The sequence below is a fragment of the Haematobia irritans genome, chromosome 3, assembly GCF_050003625.1.
Source record: "Haematobia irritans isolate KBUSLIRL chromosome 3, ASM5000362v1, whole genome shotgun sequence".
Lineage (NCBI taxonomy): Eukaryota > Metazoa > Arthropoda > Insecta > Diptera > Muscidae > Haematobia > Haematobia irritans.
The window spans coordinates 23,561,042-23,589,016 of NC_134399.1; the positions used below are offsets into that span (position 1 = coordinate 23,561,042).

Here is a 27,975-nt window from a genome sequence, read left to right on the forward strand (position 1 = left end):
ATAAAATTTTGACAACATTTGCTATAGAAATAAAATTTTGACAATACGAGTATTTGCTATAGAAATAAAATTTTGACAAAAAAAGTGCGTCCATCCAACCATCTTGCAGTCTATATTTATTTGGCCTTTGTCCTAATAAATTTGACAAAGATTCTTTTCCTCTGTTGGTTAAGCTACACTTGTAGTTTAGTCAATGCATGATTTTAAGCTGAAATCAAAAAACATCTACAAAATTTTTGACAAAATTTTCTATAGAATAAAATGTTGACAAAATTTTCTATAGAAATAAAATTATGGCAATATTTTCTATGGAAATAAAATTTTGTCAAAATTCTCTATAGAAATAAAATTTTGACAACATTTGCTATAGAAAAAAAAATTTTAAAAATTTGCTATAGAATAAAATGTTGGAAAATTTTTCTATAGAATAAAATGTTGGCAAAATTTTCTATAGAAATAAAATGTTGGCAAAAATTTCCATAGAAATGAAATTTTGGCCAAATTTTCTATACAATAAAATTTTGTCAAAATTTACTATAGAAATAAAATTTTGTCAAAATGTTGGCAAAATTATCTATTGAAATAAAATGTTTGCAAACTTTTCTATAGAAATAAAATTTTGACAAAACTTTCTATAGAATAAAATGTTGACAAAATTTTCTATAGAAATAAAATTTTGGCAATATTTTCTATGGAAATAAAATGTTGTCAAAATTTTATCTCTATAGAAAATTTTTCCAAAATTGTTTTCTTTAGAAAATGTTGCAAAAATTGTCTATAGAGATAAAATTTTGACAACATTTGCTATAGAAATAAAATTTTGGCAAAATTTTCCATAGAAATGAAATTTTGACAACATTTTCAATAGAATAAAATGTTGGCAAAATTTTCTGTAGAATAAGATTTTGTCAAAATTTTCTATAGAAATAAGATTTTGTCAAAATTTTTTGTAGAAATAAAATGGTGGCAAAATTTTCTATTGAAATAAAATTTTGGCAAAATATTCTGTAGAAATAAAATTTTTGCAAAATTTTCTATAGAAATAAAATTTTGGCAAAATTTTCTGTAGAATATTTTTTTTTTCAAATTCTCTATAGAAATAAAATTTTGGCAACATGTGCTATAAAAATAAAATTTTGACAAAATTTTCTATAGAAAAAAATTTAAAAAAAAATTGCTATAGAATAAAATATTGGCAAAATTTTCTATAGAAATAAAATTTTGGCAAACTTTTCTATAGAATAAAATTTTGTCAAAATTTTCAATAGACTGAAATGTTGGCAATATTTTCTATTGAAATAAAATTTTGGCAAAATTTTCTACAGAAATAAAATTTTAGCAACGTAGAGATGCGGTGGATAATTTATAAAGCTTTCCACAACACAAGCAATAGCGATGTGAAATTTCATTTAGGGGGAGAATTATTTATATGTGAGAGAAACGCACCTAAAATTCGGACTTAGCGATTATTTGTTGTAATTATTATATGTCTTTTGCACTGCTTATATATCAATAGAAAATATATGCTTTTTAGGTTAAAGATATTCACAAATCCACAATTATCCTTTTCTTTTGGCTTGACATATTTAATCAACATTATCAACAAAATGTATAAAAAAAACTCTTAATGAATCATTCCTTTTAATAAGCTTCAGATATATTGCCGGCATTTTTGACCAACTTTTAAATTTGCATTTCATGCTATGGTCATTCAGCATAACTTCCTCGTTAGTTTGACCAACTTTTCCTGTTGGTTTCTGGTAAACAAAAAATGAATTTTGGCTTATTATGGAAAAAAGTTATAAATGTAATTGCACAATTTAACTATCATAATAACAGCCCAAAAAAAGAAAACAAAGAAGAAATAAATAAAATACATGCTATTAAATTCAAGTCATATAGCAAAAACCGAACACAGCACCACAAAAGCTTGGTGAAGTTTCTTTAATAATCATTGGCAGTTTTGACCGACAGTCAATCTAATTTTTTTTTATTTATATTATTATTTTTTTTTTTAATTATAAATAAACCATGAATAACCAACTTAACTGAACTGATTAATCATAGGTTTTACTACTCCAGGGGTGGTAAGGCGTTGGGGATTTGAAATCATATTCCATTGAAAATAAAGGCGTTATGATTTTCATTTTTCCTAGACCTTACTCAACTCGCCACATTTTTTTGCCTAGGGGATTTTAAAAATTTAATTCCACATTTGAATTATAACAAACCAAACCAAAAAAAAAAAAAAATGTGGTAAATATCGCTTTCAGTTTCGGGAAGAGATATTGCTTTTATGGTAACTAGACTTTAGCCTAAATATGTTTTCTTCAAGTTTTTATGATCATCTTGTGTTTGTTTTTTTTTTTACTCCGCTGTCTTCTACTTTTTTATGACCGTTAATAATGAATTGTTTAAATGTAAATACCTTCACGTCTGTAATTGTCTATTACGAGTGTTTTCAAAAGCCCATTTTCTTTAACGTTTTGTTTTTTTTTTTTTTTTCTTTTAATATAAATTTATTCCTCTTGTTTTGTGAATGTGTTTGTTCGTTCGTTTGTTTTTTTTTTTGCGGTTTCTATGAATTGAATATTTAGGTTTTTGCTGATTATACGATTTTGATTGACATTTGAAGTCCAAGATGTATTAGCAGCATAAACTCTGCACTGCTTTAAACGTAGTAGTTGATGGTTTATTTGAATTGTTTAATGCCTTTGCGGTTTAGTTGATTTGAAGACTTTCCAGCATCAAGTTATCATTATTTGTGTGAGATATCAAAAGCTTAGTGGATTAAAAAATAAAATTGTTATACATTTTTCCATTAAACGAAAAATATTGAATTTGATTTAAAGGGTAATAAATAGTGAAATATAGCAAATGGCTTTAATTTGAAAAAAAAAAAATATGATCAAATAAAAATAAAAAGCTAATAAATGGCTTCAATTTATAAAGTTCAACAAAATCAAATTAAATATTATACAAGTGAAGATATAAATGTATTTTTCCAATGAACGAAATTTAAAAAAAGAAATTGTATTTGAATTTAAGGATACACAGAAAAAATTTTCATGAAAATTTTGCAATTACAATTTTAATCGAATTTTAAAAAATATTGAATTAGAAATTTAATTGAAACAACGAATTTTTTAACTGAAACAAAAATGAATCACAAAAATTCTAATAATAATTCTATTAATTAATTTTTTAATTGGATTTAATTTTTAATTGGAATTACTTTCGTGATTAAATCACAAAAAAAAAATTTTTTTGTATGTAATAAATATGGAAAAACAGCAATGAATTTTTAGTTTTTAAATATTAAAATTCTTTATTTTGCCAAGCTTGAGATCTATTTGTTTTTATTATTTTATTATTTTCAAATAGATCTCAAGCTTGGCAAACTGATAAAAAAAACTACTATGAAAACTAAACTGCTAAAGCAAAACTAAAGTATCCCAAATCAAATTAAATAGTATATAGGTGAAGATACAATTCATAACTAAACAGATGTGATTAAACTGCTATACAATTAAAAAAAAAATTTTTCAAACAAAAAAAAACCTTAACTAAAATCAATCACAAATTACAATATGAGTGAAAAAATCCTAAATATATATTTTTTTAATTAAGTGCACTCAAAAAACAGTGAACCCATCAGGAAATAAAATGTTGGTTAGTTTTAGAAAGTTCATGATGTGCGTATTATTAGTAAAATCTACAAATTTTAAGAAATTTTGATTTTTTTGTCGGAGACACGAATTAAGTACATACCTTATGGGAAATTGGTGCAAATTGCCTCTGATGGTCCTATCACAGAACTGGTTCTGTGTGCTCCAGTTAATTTCGATTTTTAAATAGTCGTATTTTATTTATTTCCGTACTCGATTGATATTAAAATCTTAGATCCATTAAGATTTTAAGCATCAAGAATTTTCACATTTAGTGAAATAAAATTATCAGAATAACCTATTGTTCGACATATTTCAAAAGTGTTTTTTTTTCCATTTCGGGTTCGATTGGGATGGCCAAATTGAAAAAGATTTCTAAGATTTTGCCGGAGACTGGTTCCTGAGGACCTGTCTATGGGTTGCTCCTGCTAAATTGTCCCAGGACGTGTCCTTTGGGTTTATTCCAAGACACGTCCTAAAATGTAAATTTACCCCGTCAATGACAAACCCATGTTAAAGTGACCGGTCCCTTCCATACGTTTTGAGCAGAACTGGGACTGGTCCATACACACCAGGGACTAGTCCTTTACAGGTTCTGTGGTTGATCCATTTCCCATAGGGTATGTATGTTTCATTTGTGTGCAAATTTTCCACCTCTTTAAGTTCATTTAGCTAACGTACACAAAAAATTATTAAAACCAAGAAAACTTTTTCAAAACTTTAGAAATCCATGAACTAAATTAGAATTAAATTGGCATATAAAGTTCACAAAAAAAAAAATCGTTTCGCAGGAATGATCTACCTCGTGTGAAACTTGAACTAAATTATACTCCACATTTTGAGATTGCCATAAAGTGGTTTTAAAACCAGGTAAATGTAATGCTCTGGTGTACGTTTTAACAACAACTCACGAAATTAGAACCTCTCATAGAAGAAAAATGAACTAAAAGTAAGGAAAAAAACTCATTGACTCCAAATCATGACCATTTGTAGTTCATATTATGTAGTTCTTATTGATCTTATGTGTACGGCCATTTAGTTTTATATCCAGGTTTAATTCATAATATGTTTGAGACATACTTAACCACAAAAAGAAAAAGGGCTGTGGAAAATTTAAAAAAAAAAAAATTTAAAATTTGACTACCTATAATTTAATGCAATAAAAATAAGTAAAAAGTAGCGTTGGTTTAACTACGGATCTTTGTTTTCAGTGAATGCTTGCTTCCAACCTTTTTTCCTAAATTTTAAAGAACATATTTTAGCGCCAAAAATTTTTTAGCTAAAATATTGTTCCTGAGAAAAGAATATCGCAATCGACTTTTTGTTATCTTCAACTTTGACTACTCGACCTCTGTTTTGTGTTTGTTTTGGAAAACGAATCATATCTACGAATTGGGCTTTGATGTCGGCATAAATCGGCTAATCGACATTCAATAGAAATTGAGGTTTATGTCTTTTAGTGAAAAAAGGGAATTTGAATTCAAAGAGAAATGAGTTCACGAATAAAATTAATTTCTTTTCTGAGAAATGAAATTTTACATCAACGAAATTTTCATATTTTTACTCAAGTTCTTTTTACGAAAATAAGTGCGCTGGGGAAAAACTTATCATTTGATATCACCACCAAAGATTTAGTTGCTTTTAAAGAAACAATTTTACCAATAAAAGAAATATAAAAATTATTTTCACAACAAATGATAACTTCGTTGAAAAAAAAAATTGTATGTAGATATCACACACCAAAAAATATTTTCTTCCGCAACGAAATGTTAGACAAACGAATTTCCAAAAAGGTCGAAATTTTCTAAAGAAATAATTTTGACAAAATTTTCTATAGAACTAAAATTTTAACAAAATTTTCTATAGAACTAAAATTTTCATTCGTTTTGTTTGTTATTGTTGGTTTCTCTTCAATCATTATTGTTGTTTTTGATCTCAGCTTAAAACCATGCATTGACTAAACTACAAGTGCAGCTTAACCAACAGAGGAAATGTATGCTTGTCAAATTTATTTGGGCAAAGCCCTATAGAATGCAAGATGGTTGGATGTACAGCTGTTTCGGAATTACCACATTCCTCAGCATCCTCTACTTGCAGCAAAACTATCAACCAATTATCAGAATAAATTCGGGTAATTCACTCAACCCAAAGTGAACTACACTTGAACCTTCCGAAAAAAAGGTTTGATAGTTGGCTACTGCCTAAACAAATTTGCAAGAATATCTCTTTTCTTTGCCAAATTCAAATCATCGATTTGAATGTAGTTGTACATTTCCTCTGTTGGTTAAGCTACACTTGCAGTTTAGTCAATGCATGGTTATAAGCTGAGATCAAAAACAACAAGAACTAAAATTTTGACAAAATTTTCTATAGAAATACAATTTTGACAAAATTTTCTATAAAAATAAAATTTTGACAAAATTTTCTATAGACAAAATTTTCTGTAGAAATAAAATTTTGACAAAATTTTCTACAGAAATAAATTGTTTACATAATATTCTATAGAAATAAAATCTTGACCAAATTTTCTATAGAAATAAAATTTTGGGAACATTTTCTATAGAAATATTTTTTTTTTGTTATTGTTGGTTTTTTCCTTTAATCATTGTTGTTGTTTTTGATTTCAGCTTAAAACCATGCATTGACGAAACTACAAACACTTTCCCTCTGTTGGTTAAGCTACACTTGTAGTTTAGTCAATGCATGGTTTTAAGCTGAAATCAAAAACAACAACAATGAAATAAAATTTTGACAAAATTTTCTGTAGAAATAAAATTTTGACAAAACTTTCTATAGAAATAAAATTTTGATAATATTTTCTATAGAAATAAAATTTCAACAAAACAAGAACAAAATTGCTTATAGAAATAAAATTTTGACAAAATTTTCTAAATTTTGACACAAATAGGAATAAAATTTCGAAATTGATGTTGGCTAAAATTGACTACTATCCATTGAATAGTGACCCAAAATGACTTTGAAAACTTCCTGATATTTCGAATTTGAATTGAACGCGAAATGTGATGTGCGTGAAAAACAAAAAATTTTCTTGGGTAACGAAATTTTGACCAACGAATCATTCTTATTTTTAATGAAGTTATTTTTATACCCACCACCATAGAATGGTGACGGGGGTATAATAAGTTTGTCATTCCGTTTGTAACACATCGAAATATCGATTTCCGACTATATAAAGTATATATATTCTTGATCAGGGAGAAATTCTAAGACGATATAAGCATGTCCGTCTGTCCGTCTGTCTGTCTGTCTGTCTGTCTGTCTTTTGTAATCACGCTACAGTCTTCAATAATGAAGCAATCGTGCTGAAATTTTGCACAAGCTCGTCTTTTGTCTGCAGGCAGGTCAAGTTCGAAGATGGGCTATATCGGTCCAGGTTTTGATATAGTCCCCATATAAACCGACCACCCGATTTGGGGTCTTGGGCTTATAGAAATCGTAGTTTTTATCCAATTTGCTTGAAATTTGAAACCTAGAGGTATTCTATGACCATAAAGAGGTGTGCCAAAAATCGTGATTATCGGTCCATGTTTTGGTATAGCCCCCATATAGACCGATCTCCCGATTTTACTTCTTGGGCTTATAGAAACCGCAGTTTTTATTCAATTTACCTGAAATTGGAAATCTAGAGGTATTGTAGGACCACAAATACGTGCGCCAAAAATTGTGAGTATCGGTCCATATTTTGGTATAGCCCCCATATAGACCGATCTCCCGATTTTACTTCTTGGGCTTATAGAAACCGCAGTTTTTATTCAATTTATCTGAAATTGGAAATCTAGAGGTATTGTAGGACCACAAATATGTGTGCCAAAAATTGTGAGTATCGGTCCATATTTTGGTATAGCCCCCATATAGACCGATCTCCCGATTTTACTTCTTGGGCTTATAGAAATCGCAGTTTTTATTAAATTTACCTGAAATTGGAAATATAGAGGTATTGTAGGACCACAAATACGTGTGCCCAAAATTGTGCGTATCGGTCCATATTTTGGTATAGCCCCCATATAGACCGATCTCCCGATTTGGGGTCTTGGGCTTATAGAAACCGTAGTTTTTATCCAATTTGTCTGAAATTGGAAATCTAGAGGTATTTTAGGACCATAAAGAGGTGTGCCGAAAATGGTGAGTATCGGTCCATATTTTGGTATAGCCCCCATATAGATCGATTTCCCAATTTTACTTCTTGGGCTTCTAGAATCCGAAGTTTTTATCCTATTTGCCTGAAATTGGAAATCTAGAGGTATTTTCGGGTCACAAAGAGGTGTGCCGAAAATGGTGAGTATCGGTCCATATTTTAGTATAGCCCCCATAAGAACGATCTCCCGATTTAACTCCATGGGTTTCTAGAAACCGTAGTTTTTATCTGATATGCCTGAAATTGTAAATATTCTGGTATTTTAGGCTCACAAAAACGTGTATCGGATTAAGTTTTTATCGGCCCATTTGGTAATGCCTCCATATAGACCGACTTCACTTCTTGAGGGTGTAGAAGGCGCACTGATCATGAAAATTGCTTGAAACTCAATGTAAAATTTGCAGATTTTACTTCTACAGATTTAAGATTTCAAATCAAGACGTTATTTTATAATTTTCTTGCACACTTACAAGAGATGTTAATGATTCCTCTAAAACTCAAACAAAAATGGTTCTTATAAATCCAGAATCTGATATAGTCTTCATAGGTGAAATCTTTAAATTTATCTTCGGGAAGTGTCCTCAAGTCCTCAAGCCCTCATGAAATTTCAAAGGAAACCCTAATATTTGGTTCATGGTGGTGGGTATTTAAGATTCGGCCCGGCCGAACTTACTGCTGTAAATACTTGTTTGTTTTCAAGTTAAACAAAGTGCGTTTGGGACGAACGTGCCATCCGGTATCATAAGCAAATACTTATCTGTCTTTAGAGAAAAATCAAGAAAACATTGTTGGTCTAAAATTTTGTTTCAGAGGAAAGAATGATTTTGTGTAGAGCTTTTATGCAGACATCATAAAAAAGTCGAAAGTCTCAATGTCAAAAATGACATTTTCCATACTAAAATTTTAAAAATTGAAAAGTCGTTAATACAATGAAGTTTTTCGTTATTATAAAGAATTTTCTGTTAATCAACGTACTATTAACGAATATTTTCATTGTATTAATGAAAAATTTTAGTTGGCTCAATTTTAGTGAACAGGCCATTACATTTTCCTGGTTTTAGCAACGCCTTGTGGAAATCTCAGCATGTTGAGTGCAATTTAGTTACATTTTCGCACGAGTTAGTTCATTCTTCCTGTAAAACAGTTAACTGTTTTTGTGTAGTATGAAATTCTAAGAAGATCTAGCAGTGGTGGTCTGCTTGTCTTCTCTTGTAATTACGCTGAAAAGAGCCATTTTTTAATATCGGTAGCCACATCATTTTATTTCTTGACTATTTACCGTAATTTTGATGGGGCCCTGAATGTTGATGTTCTTTACTTTCCTGACGATTGGTTTTGGCTTATTTTTCTTAATAGAACTCGATTACTCGATTTTACTTCTAGACCAGAAATTCCAAATAAGCCGAAATTGTTAGTACTATGGGAAGCCGGTATGAAAATGGACCCGAGGAAAATGAGCCCCATAACCCAAATAAAAAAGGGCAATAACTGTGGGGAGATACTTGCTTCATAATGAATATGAGCCCCAAACAAAATGTGACTAAAGCATGAACATCGACCCCAAAATAAAATTAGGACTCATTTCCTTTTTATTTAAAAGACCGTGTGAAAATGAACCCTAACTGTTGGGAAAGGTATGAAGTTTTAAAAAACAACAAATAAATATCTGTTACTCAGTACGAATCTCTTGGACTCCGTCCATAGGAGAAAGCCTTAAACCCCGGTCGAAGGCCGGATACGCAAAAACCAAATCTTATGCGATGCTACAATAAAAGTGTGTACACGGACGAAAGAATACTTTTTTTCATATGGTTGGAGTAAAAAAATTTATTTTTTAACATATTATTTTTAAACGCCGGCATTTTCATAAACTAGCATAACATGTTTTCGACGTATATGTTAATATGTTCGAATATATTATGTTTAGGACATAGTTTTTTTGTAAATATAATATGTTTGGATGCAAACATATATTAATTTGGAAATATGTTAGCCTATAAAAAGAAAGAGAGACCTAGAAAGTAAGCTTCAAGTAAAAGAATGGAAGTAACCAATTGGTGCTTTAAAAATATGTATGCACAAAGAAAATTTCATTAAAATTTTTTTTACCAGTGTATGCCTAAACATAATATGTTTGAACAATACAAACAATATATTGTTTGGACCAATCCTGAAAATATATATGCTTGAAGCAAAATGTGTTTGGGGTATATGGTGCAGAAGCGATTTGTTTGAGGGTGTATGATCAACTCCTAGAGCAAAATGTTATGTTTGTATTAAGAAGTTGGAACATTTTTGATGAAAAATGTTTTTTTTGTTGTTAAACATAAAGTTGTTGTCGAAATAAGATACATAATGTTCATTGTACAAAACTAACATTTTTCTCTAGGAGATGAGCATATTCCTTCTCAGGCTGTAATTGCAACCATTGTAAAGTCCGAGAATGCAAAAATAGGACCCACTTGAAAACATATTGGGGTTTATTTTCATAATGCAAACAGTCCGTAAAACTAAAATGAAGTTATTCCCCGGGCATGCTAACCATTGCATCACGGGAGCCACCGTGGTGCAATGGCTAGCATGCCCGCCTTGCATACACAAGGTCGTGGGTTCGATTACTGCTTCGACCGAACACCAAAAAGTTTTTTCAGCGGTGGATTATCCCACCTCAGTAATGCTGGTGACATTTCTGAGGGTTTCAAAGCTTCTCTAAGTGGTTTCAATGGAATGTGGAACGCCGTTCGGACTCGGCTATAAAAAGGAGGTCCTTTGTGATTGAGCTTAACATGGAATCGGGCAGCACTCAGTGATAAGAGAGAAGTTCACCAATGTGGTATCACAATGGACTGAATAGTCTAAGTGAGCCTGAAATATCGGGCTGCCACCTAACCTAACCTATTCCCCGAATGAACATAAAAATTTGGTGTTAATGTATCCATATACTTTTTTGGGGTACTACTTCATTAAATTTGGAAACATATTCATAGCTCCCTCTGGGAACAGATTATATAGAGCTCATGTATTATCGGTGGAGACGACCACCTGATTTCCAATATATATTACAAAAAAACAACTTTTATTCATAACGTATATCCTAAAAAACAAGTAATTGCGAAAATTTACCAACTATTTCTTAACATTACTTCTTTGCCATACCAAAATCAATTAAACAGTTCAATTTCATCATAAGTTTTCAGTTCACTTTTTCTATGCATTCGAATCTACATTTATGGAGAGCGTATAATTGTAGATAATTAAATAATTGTGTTTACAACAGAGGCTATTTGTACCAGACAAGTGGCTAAGCTACATTCTGTAAATCGTGCCAAAATGTTTACAATTTTAACAAAACAAAAGACTTAAGCAACAAACCTGTTCAAATCCAATGTTGATGATATGTTGTTGATTTACACCAGGTAAACGTTCAGGCAGCATTCATTATTGTTTGCGTAAACCAGATCAAAACCATCCGAATAATTCGAAAATAAATTACATGAAAAAAAAGAAAAGAAAAGCAAAAACATGTGCGTGTGAATTATTAAGAAAAATTAGTAATACGATGTTTTTTCTTATGTTCTAGTTGCAATGGGCTCTAATATATGCCCTTTTTTAGAATGTAAAATTATTTAACAAATATTAAAAAAAAATGATATCGAATATTAATACCAATATATTAAGGTACAGTTTTTTTTCATAATTTTACATAATAATACAAGTAGGAAGGAAATTGATGGAGAACCAAACAAAAGACTTAAGACACAAACACTTTGTATATAGATATACACAACGAGATATTGCGATGCAGTATTCATTTAATCAATAGAGAAATCCCATTATATTATGATCAATAGTCAAAACGACATGTTCAATAGTTTATAGATAACACGTGAAAACAATAGAACCTACTAAAATATCCCATTATAATCTAGTGGTCAAAGTTAGTATTACTTTCAAAAATTGCCAATGTCAGATTTTGTGAATTAATCCAAATTAGTTAATTTTCAAAAGTCTAGTTATGAAATCAACAGATATGACATATTCTTTCTTTGAAATAAAACCGATTAATTACTATCAACCATAACCATACGTGTTCATAATTAAACATAGACGACTCGTGGGTTTGGCTATCTTGTCAGTAAAGCAGTTGTGTAAACAATGCGAGAATTATATTGAAAATATACCTCTGTCACCTTTGTGAACCGTGTTAAAGCTACTTAAGATAAATATAAAAATAAATTCAGAAATTCATTAAATGATGACCTTTAAATCAGGACGATTCCAAACAAGTGAGTAAAGTAGAAAGTCGGGTGGGGCCACCCCTACTGAATTAGTAAACGCTGGTTGCGGGGTATAAGTGGTATAAATATTACTTGGGATTTAAAAATAATAACTTTCCTGTGTAGGCAAAAAGTGATTCTTTCTATTAATACCGGTAATCAAAATCATATCTTGAGGTCCGGGTGCGGCTCTACAGTGGGCACCGTTAATAGTAGCTGATAAGTAATGTCAAATTACATTTCAGAAAAAAACAAGTATATACGGCCGAAAGTTCGGCCAGGCCGAAGCTTATGTACCCTCCATCATGGATTGCGTAGAAACTTCTTCTGAACACTGCCATCCACAATCGAATTACTTAAGTTGCGGTAACGCTTGCCGATGGCAAGGTATCCTAAAACCTCCTAACACCATCTTATAAATTGTATGTAAGTCCATACGTGGTATATATTAAATCAAAAAGATCGATCCAATACGTATATAATTCAGTTTGAAAAAGTAGACATAAAATTTTGACAAAATTTTCTACAGAAATAAAATTTTAACAAAATTTTCTATAGAAATAAAATTTTCACAAAATTTTCTATAGAAATAAACATTTTGACAAAATTTTCTATAGAAAGAAAATTTTGACAAAAATTTCTACAGAAATAAAATTTTAACAAAATTTTCTATAGAAATAAATTTTTGACAAAATTTTCTATAGAAATAAAATCTTGGTAGATTATTTTTGGCTCGAGTGGCAACCATGATTATGAACCGAATAAAATTTGAACAAAATTTTCTATAGAAATAAAATTTTGACAATGATGAAAATTTTATTATGAACCGAATAAAATTTTAACAAAATTTTCTCTAGAAATAAAATTTTGACAAAATTTTCTATAGAAATAAAATTTTGGTAGATTATTTTTGGCTCTAGGGCAACCATGATTATGAACCGATATGGACCAATTTTTGTGTGATTGGACCAATTTTGGTATGGTTGTTAGCGACCATATACTAACACCACGTTCCTAATTTTAACCGGATCAGATGAATTTTGCTCCTCCAAGATGCTCCGGAGGTCAAATCTGGAGAACGTTTTATATGGGGGCTATATATAATTATGGACCGATATGGACCAATTGTGGCACGGTTGTTAAAGATCATATACTAACACCATGTTCCAAATTACAACCAGATTGGATGAAATTTGCTTCTCTTGGAGACTTCGCAAGCCAAATCTGGGGATCGGTTTATATGGGGGCTATATATAATTATGAACCGATGTGGACCAATTTGTGCATGGTTGTTGGAGAACATATACCAACATCATGTACCAAATTTCAGGCGGATCGGATGAAATTTGTTTCTCTTTGAGGCACCGCAACCCAAATCTGGGGATCGGTTTATATGGGCGCTATATATAATTATGGACCGATGTGGACCAATTTTTGCATGGTTGTTAGAGACCATATACCAACACCATGTACCAAATTTCAGGCGGATCGGATGAAATTTGCTTCTCTTTTAGGCTCCGCAAGCCAAATCTGGGGATCGGTTTATATTGCGGCTATATATAATTATGAACCGATGTGGCCCAATTTTTTGCATGGTTGTTAGAGACCATATAAAAACACCATATACCAAATTTCAGCCGGATTGGATGAAATATGCTTCTGTTAGAGGCTCCACAAGCCAAATCTGAGGGTCCCTTTATATGGGGGGTATACGTAAAAGTGAACCGATATGGCCCATTTTCAATACCATCCGACCTACATCGATAACAACTACTTGTGCCAAGTTTCAAGTCGATAGCTTGTTTCGTTCGGAAGTTAGCGTGATTTCAACAGACGGACGGACGGACGGACGGACATGCTTAGATCGACTCAGAATTTCACCACCCAGAATATATATATACTTTATGGGGTCTTAGAACAATATTTCGATGTGTTACAAACGGAATGACAAAGTTAATATACCCCCATCCTATGATGGAGGGTATAAAAATTGCCAATAAAATATACCTTTGTTTTCTAAAGTTGTACGAGGGCAGTTCGGAAACTTCTTAGCCTAGCACAAAAAGCGCGGTATAAACAGAAAAAAGTTAAGTGTTTTGGAAACTTCCATCTCTGTTATGAACACATGTTAAATTTTGTTTCGATCTGGCAACTCCTTCATATAGAAACAGGTGTTCAAAAAAGACGCATCCGCAACTTTTTTACACTGGGAAAAATTAGAAATGCGTGCTGTCATTAAATATTTACATTAAAAAGGTTTATCAGGAAAAGAAATTCATAATGATATGGTGAATGTGTTAGGTGAAAGTGCTTCTTCATATGCAACAGTAAAAAATTGGGTTGCTAAATTTAAACATGGTCGTACAAGCATTGAAGATGAACTACGTAGTGGACGTCGAAAAATAGCAACAACAACAGAAATTGTAGTCAAAGTGCATAATATGGTATTAAATGATCGACGAATAAAAGTGCGTGAAATTGCTAATATCACGGGCATCGTGTCCATTTAATTTAGCATGAAGAACTACAGATGAAAAAGCTTTCTGCAAAATGGGTGCCGCATTTGTTAACAGTCGATCAAAAACGCATAAGTATGAAAATTTCTCAAGCTTGTTTGGATCGTTTTAAGCGAAATAAAATTGACTTTAAGCGTCGTTTCATAACTGTTGATGAGACATGGATCCACGACTATATTCCAGAGACAAAAGAACAATCCAAACAATGGACTGAAGCTGGAGGAAGTGTCCCAAAGAAGGCAAAAATAATTCAATCGGCTGGTAAGGTTATGGCAACGGTTTTTTGCGACTTCAAAGGTACTCTATTGATTGACTATCTGCAAAAGAGTAAAACAATACATTCAGAGTACTACTGCAATCTTTTGGATCAATTAAATGTACAAATTCGAGAAAAACGTCCTGGCTTACAACACAAAAAAATTATTTTTCATCAAGACATTGCACCAGCGCACAAGAGTGTTTTAACAATGACTAAAATCAACAAATTAAAATACGAGTTGTTTGACCACCCACCTTATTCTCCTGATTTAGCTTCCAGTGACTTTTACTTGTTCCGAAATCTAAAAAAATTCTTTGCTGGCAAGCGTTTTATCTCAAATGATTATGCAATTACAGTTGTAAACCACTATTTTGAAGACATTGAGAAAAACTATTTTAATCAGGAGATAGAATTGCTAGAAAAGCGTTGGACTAAGTGTATTGAAGTTTGAGGAGGTTATATTGAAAAATAAAAATATTTTTGAAAAACTAACTATTCTCTTTCATCGATAGACCAAGAAGTTTCCGAACCGCCCTCGTATAGTACATAATTTATAACATCATTGAATAGATCCATGTCATGGAGCGTGGTATAGTGTGTTGGATTACAAAACAACAGGGGTGAGTTCACATTTTTTGGGTATCTTTAGGATAAAGATATTATTTTTGGAGAGCTGGTATGCTTGCGAAGAAGTACCTATTTTTCGACTGCTGGTATGCTTGCACGGAAGTACTTTTCTCCAATGTCATGCCCGAATCGGGCGATACATATATATGGGAGCTATATCTAAATCTGAACCAATTTCGATGAAATTTTGCACACTTGAAGGGTGATAAAAAAGATTACTTTGTTCCAAATTTGATGACTATAGGTTTTTAAAAAAGGGCAACGTAACCCCATTTATCGAAATCGGGTGATAAATATATATGGGAGCTATGTCTAAATTTGATCCGATTTCTTGCAAATTCAATAGCGTTCGACCTTGTACCCAAAAAAAAAACACCCTGTAGCAAATTTCATCAAAATCGGTTAATAATTGCGACCGGAATCCTGCGGACAACAAATACATGGACAGACGGACGGACACCAAGCGCTAGATCGACTCAGGAGGTGATTCTGAGTCGATCGGTATATATTTTATGGGGTCTAAAATCAATATTTCTGGTAGGCACATTTTTTGGCAGATCAAACTTATTATACCCTGACCACTATGTGGTTTAGGGTATAAACACAGTCCTCGAGCTCGTTTTTATACCCTGCGCAAAACTGTGGAACAGGGTATTATAAGTTAGTGCATATGTTTGTAACACCCAGAAGGAGACGAGATAGACACATGGTGTCTTTGGCAATAATGCTCAGGGTGGGTCCTTGAGTCGATATAACCATGTCCGTCTGTGCGTCCGTTCGTCCGTCTGTCCGTCCGTCTGTCTGTTAACACATTTTTGTGATCAAAGTCTAGGTCGCAATTTAAGTCCAATCGCCTTCAAATTTGGCACGTGTTCCTAATTTGGGTCAGAATAGAACCCCATTGATTTTGGAAGAAATCGGTTCAGATTTAGATATAGCTCCCATATATATCTTTCGCCCGATATGGCACTTATATAGACCCAGAAGCCAGAGTTTTACAATAATTTGCTTAAAATTTTGCACAAGAAGAACAATTAGTATTATAGTCAAGTGTGCCAAATTTTATTAAAATTGGTTCAGATTTAGATACAGCTCCCATATATATCTTTCGCCCGATTTGGACGAATACGGTCCCAGAAGCCTGAGTTTTACCCCAATTTGGTTGAAATTTTGCACAAGGAGTACAATTAGTAGTGTAGTCAAGTGTGCCAAATTTTATTGAAATCGGTTCAGATTTAGATATAGCTCCCATATATATCGTTCGTCCGATTTACACTCATATGACCACAGTGGTCAATCTTTTACTCCGATTTAATTGAAATTTTGCACAGGGAGTAGAATAAGCATTGTAGCTATGCGTACCAAATTTGATTGAAATCGGTTCAGATGTATATATAGCTCCCATATATAGCTTTCGCCCGATTTACACTCATATGACCACAGAGGCCAATTTTTTACTCCAATTTAGTTGAAATTTTGCACAGGGAGTAGAATTAGCATTGTAGCTATGCGTGCCCAATTTGGTTGAAATCGGTTCAGATTTAGATATAGCTCCCATATATATGTTTTTCTGATTTCGACAAAAATGGTCAAAATACCAACATTTTCCCTTTTAAAATCGCCTCTGCTTAGTCGAAAACTTGTAAAAAGGACTGTAATTTTTCTTATCATCAAATACATATATATCGAGCGATAATCATAAAAAAAAACTTTTGCGAAGTTTCTTTAAAATTGCTACAGATTTAAATGCCACACTGTGGAACAGGGTATTATAAGTTAGTGCATATGTTTGTAACACCCAGAAGGTGTCTTTGGCAATAATGCACAGGGTGTTTCCCTGAGTCGATATAACCATGTCCGTCTGTCCGTCCGTCCGTCCGTCCGTCTGTGAACACATTTCTGTGATCAAAGTTTAGGTCGCAATATAAGTCCAATATCAATAATTAAGAGCATACACAATAAATAGAAATAAAATGTTAATATTGTTTGATTTTATTCTTAATTAGTGAAATTCATGTTTATTGCCTAATTTATAAACCAAGTGTATAGATTTTATAGAAGTCTAGCAAATTTTGCCCAGATAGGAAAATGTGGATGTACAATGTGGTGCAGGGTATAATATAGTCGGTCCCGCCCGACTTTACGCGTTCCTTACTTGTTATTAATAATTTATTTATGGGAAAAATCAAATACAGGTCGAATACATTAAAGCAACAAGTTTGTAACATAGCTCTCATATATATCTTTCGTCCAATTTACACTCATATGACCCCAAAGGTAAAATTTGTAATCCTATTTAAGTGAAATTTCTATGTATTCTAATTTTAATTTTATACAGCTCCCAGAAAAGCGTCTCTTTTTAAAGGAAACACACATTTAACAAAAGTCAACAAACTCTAAAGGAAAATTTAGTTTAATTGTAGAAAATTTAGCTTAAATCAATGCTTTCTTTTATGTCTTGTGTAGCCACTTTTTTCCTACAGCAGTTTATTATTACAGAATTTAGTTTTATTTATAAATTTATTTATTAGTTTTTGTTTTATTATTTATTTTTAGAATTAATATTTGATTAGTATTTCTTCAATGTCAACACTTTTATGGTTTAGTTTTTTTTTTATTGAGTTTTTATACAAAAAAGACCATTAATAAAGATAACAACTAAAGTTTTCTTTAGCTGTCTCTTGGAATCAGTAAGAGACACTTGATATTCTTCCCAAAGGCGAAATGTAACAGAGACCGACACTTTGAAGTGAACATATGTATTACTGTCAGTCAATCCCTGTTCACGCAAAACAAGAGATAATAAATTATGCCATGAAATTGCAATTGTGCTATTATTTCTATTATTATTTCAACAAATAAAGAAAAAAGAAAATAACAACAACATTTGAGCCAAAGTAAAAAAAAAAATTAAATTAAATTACAAAAAAAAAAATCATAAAATAAAATACGGAAGATATGAACCGCAAAAGACAAAAAAATAATGATTTCAAATAAAGAAGACGATGAAAAAGGCATTAGACAAGCAACAGGTGACTGAAGATGTGGCTCCTAGACAATGCGGCAATGGTGTGTAACCATAATAAAATAACCAGGCATATACCATAGGTATATATAGCCCATATAAAACTCCTCTTAAACAAAATAAATCCAAAACATTACACTTTAAATTTATCGCATGAAATGTTGAAAGGAAAAAAGATATTGCAAACAAAAGAAATGATAAAAAAAACCTCGTAAATGTTGAAATGAATTTAAATAAGAAAAAAACATAAAAACAAGTCCAAATGCCGTAAAAACAATGATGACGGTCGGTGATAGGTAAATTTTTGCATGAATAATTGAACAAGCCGACGAATGGGCATGGATATTGTATGAATATGTAGCTCAAAAAAAATTACATGTAATCACAACAATACGGATATCTAACCATGGCCATTATTTGGACTTTCTGCTGCTAAATAATGTGTGGGAATTTTAATTTCCATAAAAGAAAATGAGCAAAAACAAATCAAATTGAAATCTCTGCACGCAATAGTTGATATAATTTACTCTGGTTTTATTCATATCATGCAATCAGAGTTGTAAGTTACGAGGGACTTAATTAAAATATAGGATTTACTTTTGTGAGAAGATATAGAAGCGGAAAGAAATTATATCAGGGTGTTACAAGGAAATCCATTTTCGTTGTTAAAACGGGTGTTAACCATGAGAAGTTCTTAATAATGTCACCAAGAGTATCATTTGAAAGAAAAGGTATTAATTACCCTACTAAAAAATTGTCACCTGTCACATCAAAATTTGTAAAACAATGTTATAGAAATATAAAAAAACTATTCGGAACCCTGTCCAGCTTGGAAACAAATCAGAAAATTCGCTACGAAAACAGTATGTTTAGAATAAAAGAAGGACGATGGAAAAAAATTAGTTAGAGTGCCCGAATACAGACTGATCAGCTGACATGAGACAGGGAAACCTCTCTTCAACCTAATCTAGTTAGTAGCACAAAATGACAAACAAGGGAACACAAAGTGCTAAAAGCATGAATTTTGGTGGCACAAAAATACGATTGCTTGAAAATAATTGTAGATTGGTATCTAAAGTGAGGAAATATCTCTACAGGCCAGGCTATCACATTAGGTGGCATTGAAAATCCCCATTTGGGGGTAATAAAATTGACTCAGATTTCATTAAGAAAGGAAGCTAAATTGTTACCTCAATAAAGGATGAGACTCACTTCAATGGCCCATAGTGAAAAAACTCACCCAATTGCAAATATTTTGGAAAGCAAGGTTAAACAAATGAGTAATGACACAAAAGATATTTTTTATCTTTAATGCCAAGTTAGAAAAAAACCATCGAATTCAAGGTCGATTTCTTTATTACCCAAGAAGTCGGTCAGTTTTATCAAAGCCAAGTTTTTATGATTTACAACGAAAATCAAAAATTTTAATAATATTGAATTTATAGAAAATATTGTCATAATTTTATTTCTATAGAAATTTTTTGCAAAATTTCATTTCCATAGAAAATTTGTGCAAAATTTCATTTCTATAGAAAAATTTCTCAAAATTTTATTTCTACACAAAAATTTCTCTAAATTTTATTTCTATAGAAAATTTTGTCAAAATTTTATTTCTATAGACAATTTTGTCAACATTTTATTTCTATAGAAAATTTTGTCAAAATTTTATCTGTATAGAAAACTTTGTCAAAATTTTATTTCTATAGAAACTTTTGTCAAAATTTTATTTCTATAGAAAATTTTGTCAAAATTTTATTTCTATAGAAAAATTTGTCAAAATTTTATTTCTATAGAAAATTTTGTCAAATTTTTTTTTGTATAGAAAATTTTCTAAAAATTTTATTTCTATAAACAATTTTGTGATTTTTGATAATCTTCACGAAATTCGTCTTAGCGAGAACTATGATCTGGTGCTTGCTTCATCCGTGGCTGTTTCTCGCGCCAACGATAACCTACCAAAATTTTTAGAAAATTTTACCAAAAATCTACCAAATTTTAATAATATTGAATTTATAGAAAATTTTGTCAAAATTTTATTTCTATAGATTTTTTTTTTGCAAAATTTCATTTCTATAGAAAATTTGTGCAAAATTTCATTTCTATAGAAAAATTTCTCAAAATTTTATTTCTATACAAAAATTTCTCTAAATTTTATTTCTATAGAAAATTTTGTCAAAATTTTATTTATTTGGAAAATTTTTTTAAAGCACGCTCAAAAACAAACCCAGCCATCTACATTCAAATCGATGATTTGAGTTTGGCAAAGGCAAAGAGATATGCTTGCAAATTTGTTTAGGCAGTAGCCGACTATCAAAACTTTTTTCGGAAGGTTCAAGTGTAGTTCATTTTGGCTTGAGTGAATTACCCGAATTTATTCTGATAATTGGTTGATAGTTTTGCTGCAAGTAGTGGATGCTGATGAGGAATGTGGTAATTCCGAAACGTGCGTCCATCCAACCATCTTGCAGTCTATGGGGCTTTGCCCAAATAAATTTGACAAGCATACTTTTCCTCTGTTGGTTAAGCTACACTTGTAGTTTGGTCAATGCATGGTTTTAAACTGAAATAAAACACAACAAAATTTCATTTCTATAGAAAATTTTGTCAAAATTTCATTTCTATAGAAAATTTTGTTATTTCTATAGACAATTTTGTCAAAACATTTTTTTGTAGAAAAATTTTTCAATTATTTTTATTTCTATAAAACATTTTTTCCCAATTTTATTTCTATCGAAAATTTTGTAAAAATGTTATTTCTAACGAAAATTTTGTCAACATTTTATTTCTATAGAAAATTTTCTCAAAATTTTATTTGTCTAGAAAATTGACTCAAAATTTTATTTCTATAGAAAATTTTGTCAAAATTTTATTTCTTTATAAAAATTGAGTGAACTATGATCTGGTGCTTGCTTCATCCATGGTTGTCTCTCGTGCCAAAGATAACCTACCAAAATTTTTAGAAAATTTTACCAAAAATCTACCAAATTAAAAAATCTTAAGGTGAGTACTATGTTCGAGTTTTTCACCAAAACACTAAATTAAAAGTGCAAAAATATATATGAAGACGATAACATTTTTATCAAGTCTCTGCAAATTATGGATGGAAAAGATCCAAGGAATTGATTGCAAATAATTTTATATTTCCATATTAGTTAATTAAAAAAAGTAACAGTGAAAACAGGCTGGTTTTCAGCTTGAAAACGGAACATAGTACTCAGCTTTATTTTAAAGTTTTTGACTTTGGTCAATGAACTTTCCTAGTATTTTACTTGACTTTGGTCAATGGACTTTCCTTGTATTTTATTTCTATAGAATATTTTGCAAAATTTTATTTCTATAGAATATTTTGTTAAAATTTTATTTCTATAGAAAATTTTGTCAAAATTTTATTTCTATAGAAAATGTTGTCAAAATTTTATTTCTATGGAAAATTTTGTCAAAATTTTATTTCTATAGAAAATGTTGTCAAAATTTTTTTTCTATAGAAAATTTTGTCAACATTTTATTTCTATAGAAACTTTTTTCAAAATTTTATTTCTATAGAAAATTTTGTCAAAATTTCATTTCTATAAAAAAATTTGTCAAAATTTTATTTCTATAGAAAATTTTGTCGCAATTTTATTTCTATAGGAAATTTTGTGAAAATTTTATTTCTGTAGAAAATTTTGTCAAATTTTTTTTTCTATCGAAAATTTTTTTCTATAGAAAATTTTGTCAAAATTTTATTTCCATAGAAAAATTTCTCAAAATTTTACTTCTTGACAAAAATTTCTCAAAATTTTATTTCTAAATTTTGTCAAAATTTTATTTCTACAGAAAATTTTGTGAAAATTTTACTTCTATGGAATATTTTGTCAAAATTTTATTTGTATAGAAAATTGACTCAACATTTTATTTCTATAGAAAATTTTGTCAAAATTTTATTTGTATAGAAAATTTTGTCAAAATTTTATTTGTATAGAAAATTTTCTCAAAATTTTATTTGTATAGAAAATTGACTCAACATTTTATCTCTATAGAAAATTTTGTGATTTTTGATAACCATCACGAAAGTCGTCTTAGATGAAGCAAGCACCAGATGAACGATGATCTTGTGCTTGCTTCATCCATGGTTGTCTCTCGTGCCAAAGATAACCTACCAAATTTTTTAGAAAATTCCACCAAAAATCTACCAAATTAAAACATCTTATTTTTAAGTTCTTGATTTTGGTCAATGGACTTTCCTAGTATTTTATTTCTATAGAAAATTTTGTCAAAATTTTATTTCTATCGAAAATTTTGTCAAGATTTTTTTTCTACAGAAAATTTTGTCAAAATTTTACTTCTATAGAATATTTTGTCAAAATTTTACTTCTATAGAATATTTTGTCAAAATTTTATCTCTATAGAAAATGCTGTCAAAATTTTATTTCTATAGACAATTTTTATTTTTTATTTCTATAGACAATTTTGTCAACATTTTATTTCTATAGAAAATTTTATTTTTATCGAAAAATCTGTTAAAATTTTATTTGTATAGAAAATTGACTCAAAATTTTATTTCTATAGAAAATTTTGTCAAAATTTTATTTGTATAGAAAATTTTCTCAAAATTTTATTTCTATAGAAAATTGACTCACAATTGTATTTCTATAGAAAATATTGTGATTTTTGATAACCTTCACGAAATTCGTCTTACCGTGAGCTATGATCTGGTGCTTGCTTCATCCATGGCTGTCTGTCGCGCCAACGATAACCTACCAAAATTTTTAGAAAATTTTACCAAAAATCTACCAAATTAAAACATCTTAAGTTGAGTACTATGTTCGAGTTTTTCACCAAAACACTAAATTAAAAGTGCAAAAATATATGTGAAGACGATAACATTTTTATCAAGTCTCTGCAAATTATGGATGGAAAAGATCCAAGGAATTGATTGCAAATAATTTTATATTTCCATATTAGTTAATTAAAAAAAGTAACAGTGAAAACAGGCTGGTTTTCAGCTTGAAAACGGAACATAGTACTCAGCTTTATTTTAAAGTTTTTGACTTTGGTCAATGAACTTTCCTAGTATTTTATTTCTATAGAAACTTTTGTCAAAATTTTATTTTTATAGAAAATTTTGTCAACATTTTATTTGTATAGAAAATTTTGTCAAAATTTTATTTCTATAGAAAATTTTGTCAAAATTTTATTTCTATAGAAAATTTTGTCAAAATTTTATTTCTATAGAAAATTTTGTCAAAATTTTATTTTTATAGAAAATTTTGTCAACATTTTATTTTTATAGAAAATTTTGTCAAAATTTTATTTCCATAGAAAATTTTGTCAAAATTTTATTTCTATAGAAAATTTTGTCAAAACTTTATTTCTATAGAAAATTTTGTCAAACTTTTATTTCTATAGAAAATTTTGTCAAAATTTTATCTTATAGAAAATTTTATCAAAATTTTATTTCTATAGAAAATTTTGTCAAAAGTGTATTTCTTTATAAAAATTTCTCAAAATTTTATATCAATACAAAAATTTCTCAAAATTTTATTTCTATACGAAAATTTCTCAAAATTTTATTTCTATAGAAAATTTTGTCAAAATTGTATTTCTATAGAAAATTATGTACAAATTTTATTTCTATAGAAAATTTTGTCAAAATTGTATTTCTATAGAAAATTTTGTCAAAATTTTATTTCTATAGAAAACTTTGTCGAAATGTTATTTCTATAGAAAATTGTCTCAAAATTTTATTTATTTTGTTAAAATTTTATTTCTGTAGGAAATTTTGTTAAATATTAATTTCTATAGAAAATTTTGTCAAAATTTTATTTCCATAGAAAATTTTGTCAAAATTTTATTCCTATAGAAAATTGTCTAAAAATTTTATTTCTTTATAAAAATTTCTCAAAATTTTATTTCTATAATTTTGTCAAAATTTTATTTCTATAGAAAATTTTGTCAAAATTGTATTTCTATAGAAAATTTTGTCAAAATTTTATTTCTATAGAAAACTTTGTCAAACTTTTATTTCTATAGAAAACTTTGTCAAAATGTTATTTCTATAGAAAATTGTCTCAAAATTTTATTTATTTTGTTAAAATTTTATTTCTGTAGGAAATTTTGTTAAATATTAATTTCTATAGAAAATTTTGTCAAAATTTTATTCCTATAGAAAACTTTTTCAAAATGTTATTTCTATAGAAAATTGTCTAAAAATTTTATTTCTTTATAAAAATTTCTCAAAATTTTATTTCTATAATTTTGTCAAAATTTTATTTCTATAGAAAATTTTGTCAAAATTTTATTTCTATGGAACATTTTGTCAAAATTTTATTTTTATAGAAAATTTTCCCAATATTTAATTTCTATAGAAAACTTTGTCACAATTTTATTTATATAGAAAATTTTGTCAAAATTTTATTTCTTTAGAAAATTTTGTCAAAATTTTATCTCTTTAGAAGATTTTGTCAAAATTTTATTGTTATAGAAAATTTTCCCAATATTTTATTTTTATTGAAAACTTTGTCAAAATTTCAACATTTTATTTATATAGAAAATTTTGTCAATAGTTGTTGAGTTAATCCACGTAGATAGTAAAAACTAATCGCATGAAAATATTTTCGATATAATTGTATTTTTTTGGAGATATCTAAAAGATGTTAAGCCACAGTTTTTACGATAGACCTGTCAGTTGACAGAATGCAACTTTAGGGTTGTCCCATCCCTTCAAATTAAAGTCAATCATTGTAGAAGTAAATGAACTTCTTCTATTGCTTCCAAAATTCACTAAGCGATGGCATTCTTATATTGCTTCCAAAAATTTGGAAGATTTTTCTTTGGCAGAGTTAAAAAAAAAACATGAAATTTTATGCAATGCTTTAATAAAAGCAATAGCACATTTGCCAAAATTTTAATAATGTGCATTCGGGCATAAAAGCTAATTCTTTATCAAGGCTTTAAAAACTGTTAGTTCAATTAACATTTAAATTATCCATACAAACAAAAATACAGAAATGAAATGCAAATAATTCTTTGAAATTGTTTTGCATGCATCACAAAAACTACAATTCAATGGTGGTAGGTTTTACTTAAGGTGAACGTTTACCTCATTATTTAACTAATTTACCTGGGGTTACCAGTATGAAAATACTCTCATATAATTTTAGATTTTACAAATATCATCTCAATTGACTTCAAGCTGGAATAATCAAAAACATGTATAGTATGTGTATAGATTTTGCAGTCACTTTTAACGGCTACAACAATCGGAGGTATCTAGAAAACAAAAGACTTAAGCTATAAACTTATTTTATGTAAGCAAAAAAACGAAATTTTAGATCAACGAATATTGTTTGGAATTTTCTTTTGATAATTCTTATATGCTTTCTCCATAAGAAGCTGGATAAGAGGCAAATTACGTCATATCCCCCAGGCAGTTTTACATTCAAGACTATGGACATGTCTACTCGCATAGACATCATTTTCATTATTTAATTAATTACTTCGTCATTATCAACATAAAAATACTATCATAAATATATTTCAATCCCATACAGAACAAAAATCCGTAGTTAAACGAATGATAAATTTTACTTATTTTTATTGCAAAAAAAAAATTATTGGTAGTTTATTAAGTATTTTTTTTTTCGGAAGCTTCCACTGTCCAATGAAATTTTTCCATTTTTAGGTATGTCTCACGTACTTCCTATATAACAGTTTTTTTTTTTCAGTGCAAGAAATTAATTTTTACATGAAAATAACTTCTACCATCTGGCTTCATGCTGGATAAATCAATACGAGCTGAAAATGCTTAAAATATATCAAGGGAATAGATTTTGTCGCCATTTGTAAGGACTACAGCCATTTGAAGTGTCTGGAAAACAAAAGACTTAAGCAACAAACTTGTTTATGAATGAAAGCATTTAAGCTATGTTACTGTAAGTGCAATATTTACTAAACGACAAATTGAGCAGCGATTTGTTTGATTGTCAACTAAGGTTGTTGTGGCAATACTAAGTATGAATTCATTTATGGTACAAAAAAAATTGTATACCTTTGCTTGTTACTTCTTGTTTTATAATATTTCAATTATCTAATAAATTTTAAAGTGCTGATCTCTGGATTTTCTTATAAATGAATTTTTTTTTCTTCGACTTATTATTACATAAGCATTTGGTCCAATCAAAACACAAGGGGTCCTGATGCTGCTTACACTGGTCATGTCATAGACTTTTAAATGTTCACTTCATCAAGTTCATTGCCATGCATTGCGTTTTAAGTTTCAAAGAGATTTCTTGGGATGTATTGCAGCTCGTAATACTTGTTGTTTCTATTAGATGTTGTTGTCTTGTTTCGTTGCACTGAAGACCAATAAAGGCGGAAATGAGATTTTTATTTTCTTAAATCAGGTTTTGATTAAAAGCAATATATATATAGTGGACAACCATGATGATGAAGCATAAAAGAAAAACAAAAACACTCGATGCCTGATTGCTTAATAGTTTTCAAGTGTTCGCAGTTAAATGAAAGTTATTGAAGATTTTTTTCAATGAGTCAATATTTGGAATATACTCGAATGCATTGGATTTTGTGCAGCTATTTCTAAAAGCTGAGACGGTAATATGCAATTTTGTAATCGCATAAGTGGTAAAAATCAAAATACCCTTTTAGAAAAAAAAAAAAATAATGTTGTAGCTACCTTATATAATTCTACAATTAAAAAATATGGACTTATTTTTTTTAATTTTATGACAGAAAAAATTTCTTTAAAATAAAGAAATTTTAATTAAAGGATAGTTTATAATCATTGGTTTAAAATTTATGATCATTCAGTTTAGGACACGAATCTTAGAAATTTGTGCCACTGCGTCGTATGTTTTTAATACAAGAAAAATTTTCTTAAAGTGTAGCAAAACACAACATGTCTTTTACGCAGACTAACAGACTCTGACTGGGCAATACCCAGGGTCTTGAATGATAACCGGCAGAAGACAGAAGGACTAAAATTCCCCTGTAAATCGAACGGAGTTTTTTTTTGACAATATGATGCCAGTATCTGATAAAATAAAGTACTTAGGAGTAACCTTAGACAGTAAACTGAATTGGAAGAGCCACTTGAAAGAAAGGACAGAGAAAGCCTATAGTTGTTGGGTACTGTGCAGAAGAGCGGTGGACACTAAATGGGGCCTGAATCCAAAGGTGACGAACTGAATATATGATATAATATAATATATATAAGAGCGTAATTAGGCCAATCCTGACATACGTGTCGATAGTCTGGTGGACATCGATGGAGAGCAAGTGCAACATAGACATTTTACAACGGCTCCAACGGACATGTTGTCTTGACATAACTGGGACAATGAAACCCACGACAATCCGAGCCCTTGAGACGATACTAGACTTAAGACTTATAGAGATTCAGAGCTAAAACGAGGCCGCCATTACTGCGATGAAATTGAAGATATTGGG

At 29.7% G+C, this 27,975-nt stretch overlaps 1 pseudogene; it reads left to right on the plus strand.

Moving 5' to 3' along the window:
- Nucleotides 1–2,737: 2,737 nt before the first annotated feature.
- The window catches only part of LOC142229461 (glucose dehydrogenase [FAD, quinone]-like), a 32,759-nt pseudogene continuing 7,521 nt past the window's right edge, over nt 2,738–27,975 (plus strand).